A 3211-nucleotide genomic window follows, 5' to 3' on the forward strand; every position below is an offset into this window, starting at 1 on the left:
AAATTCCATTCCTTCTTTCCTTCTCTTGGGTTTTTGTTTTGGATTTGGGGAAAAGGGTTAAAGTTGGTTGTGTGGGTTGGTGGTGGCCGCCGCAATTTGAATTTCGAAAAAAATGCAAGGCCGGCCCAAGAATTTTCCAATTAAAACCCCCCTTCCTCCTTCCCTTCCTCCCTTTCTGCTGATTGCCCCTGCACCATTTTTTTCCCCCCTCGCCCTCTCTCCTCCTTCTCTCTTTCCTCGCCTTCCTCTTTCTTTTTTTTTTCACCCAATTCTCTTTTTCCTCCGTTTTGCAATTATCAACAGGCCGGCGGAGGGGGGGAGCCTCCTGGAGCCCGACGCCCGAGACTATCAATCCTTAGGCCTTTTTAACAAGGGAGCGGGGTGGGCCCCCCGGGTGCCAAAAAAGGCGCAAAAAGAAAAAAAAAAAAAAAAGTGCAATTTAGACTTGGGCGTTTCTGGTGTGGGGCGCGCCCTCCGTGCCAAACCGTGGTGGTAAATATGTTTGCGGTGGGAAAAGCCCCAATGGGGAAATGAAGAAAGGCCCTTGGATAATAGAATGCCATTATCCCTTGAAACCGACACAAAACACACACACACAACATAACAAACAACAACCAAACAATAACACAACCACCGGGGCCAGAAAGGGAGAAAGAAGGAGGAGAAGAGAGAAAAAAGAAGCGCGCCCCGGGGAAGAAGAAGAGTTGGGAAGAGAAAGAGGGAAGGTTTTTTTTTTTTTTTAACTTTTAAAGCTGAGATTGAGGTTGTGTGATGGTGGTGGTGGAGGGGGGCGGGGGGTGTATCGCACAGTCGTTGAGAGCATCCCTCTCATTAATTGCTCTTTCTCATTTCTTCCTCCTGAATCCTTAAAGGAGAGCGCGTGGCTGCTGCTGCTCCTGAAGTGAATGAGGCCCGAAAATGTCAGTGAGCCCGGGAGAGAGAGGTTAACACAGACTGAGGAGAGAGAGAGAGAGAGGGAAAGCGCTTCCTAATTGGTATTGGTTTTAACAAGTACCAGCCTATAAATGTAATTGAGGTTTTCAAACCAGTTGTCGGATCCTTTCTTGTCTTCCATTCCAGTCTCACTGCTGCTGATCAGGAAATAGACGAGCTGCAGGGCCCTGGACGCAGGCTTTCTGATCATCGTATACTTTTATAAATATGATCTCCATAAACATGTAAGGAGGACTGGGGAGGGTAATAGGCTAGGAGAAAGTGGCTGTAAACGTTTTAACAAACTATAAAGCTCCATAAAGCGGAGGGGCAGAGCTTGCTTGTTTACGTCCCTGCAGCAGAGAAACAAAAAGGGGGTTTTTACGACGCGCCCTTTGCGCGACCGGAGGCCGTAAACGCCTCATCCATGCCCGGTATTTAATTGTCATTTTCGCAGTGTTTTCCATACGGCTGCCGTCCATCCTTTAGGAAGCTAAGGTGAGGCTGCAAGGGGGGCTTTTCTAACGAGGGATAAGTTGTGGGAAAGGTTAAGCGCGGCCTTGTAGAACTGCCGGGGCTCGTAAAAAGTAAGATGGCCTAAAGTGCAGTGATTAGACTCTAACTGTGGAGTTATTTCTACTTTGACTGAGACTTAATTTCCCAGGATCTGTAGCCGCTACAGGCGTGCAAGTTCCTGATCAATCACATATGAGCAATAGGTGATGGAGGGTCGTGCTGCCTGTGCGAGACATAACTTTCCTCTTTTGATCACGGTAATATTATTTTGCTCCGGAACTATCAGTTTATTTCCAACATGGACTGTCTCACATCAGGCAAATAAAAATGCCATTACCCGAATTTAATTTATTTAGATTATACAGCGCTGGCACAAGAGGCCCAAATGTCGCCAGCGCGCAGCTGAATTACTCACTGTGTTGTGGTAAATCAGCTGATTGTACGCCCGACTTTCTGAGCGGTAATTGCCGCAGTATTTTTCCAATTTATTACCCAGAATATGATCTTACTGAAACTTCACCGCGCCGTGTTTTACACTTCCAATAAAGCTTATGAGATCTGTTGTCTGCATGTGCCTAAATGTGGTGTGAAAAAACACACACATTTTTTTCACATTTTCTGACCAGCTTCCACGCGCCTGAACAAGTGTCCACTGCACATCCCCACTACAAAAGCCAGGCCACTAAATTAGAAGAGTGTGAACACACACACTTGAATGAACGAGGAGACGCCTGAGTCCGCAATGCATTTGGAGCAGGAAGGAACATCTAAAAGTGGACTCGGCCCTTGCGTCTTTACGCGTCACGTCCACTGCGTCAAATCTATAGAGAATGGATTTGGCCACAGTAGCAGTGTGCTTAAAGTCTGTGTATCCTTTATGGGTGAAGATATTGCTCCCATTTGATCAAAGTTCATGGCATCCAGTACACAAGCACTCACACACACCTACACATGCCTGCATATTAAGCAGACAGAAAATGGAGAAGGCGAGAGCGTCCTTGGTATGATTTTTTCACCAAAAAAAATAAACATTTCCTGGCAGCCTGTCCTGCACGTCTATGGCTTATTATTTTCCAAGGCCTCAAACCTTCCTCTTCATCCCCTCAACGCTGCAGTGAAAACGACCCGAAGCTGCTTCAAATGTCAGGATGTTCTGAAGCAAAGTCAAAAAGTGGCCTAATCACCTCACTTCTTCTTAAAAATACCCCCTTTAAAACACATTAAGAAGAGGAATACGGCAAGTCTCACCCCCCTTAAAGGAACCCGTACATGTCTTCCATAAAGGCAAAGCAGAGCCTCAGGCGAGGTCTGTTTTATCGGTGGAGCAAGAGCGCCATCAAGCGGTCACTTGCGGTAAGGCCGCCGGTGGGGAAGTGGGCCTGTAATGCGGCTTTATGGTTGTATTAAGTGCGCACATAAAGCTGCATAAGCTGCTTTAAAATAAAACTGCACACTGTAATTGGAGGGCAGATGTGATGGTTGATTTGGGATTTGTGGGAGAGAAAAAGAAGGTGAAGGCAGACCTGTCATAGAAATATCTGAGTAGGAATGTAAAGGAAAATAATCCGGATATATTTAATGAGTTTTAAGATGTTTCATTCCTTTTGTCGAGTCTGAACCGTGTTTAAACTCTAGAAACCTCAAATATTGAATTAAAAGCTAAGGCACAATGTTTACAAAGAGATGCACATTTTGTATAATTTAATATATGTGTATATATATATAAATATATATATATATATATATATGTATGTATATGTGT

Source organism: Morone saxatilis, unplaced genomic scaffold (genome assembly GCF_004916995.1).
Source record: "Morone saxatilis isolate NCDOM2014 unplaced genomic scaffold, NCSU_SB_2.0 Contig14, whole genome shotgun sequence".
Classification (NCBI taxonomy): domain Eukaryota; kingdom Metazoa; phylum Chordata; class Actinopteri; family Moronidae; genus Morone; species Morone saxatilis.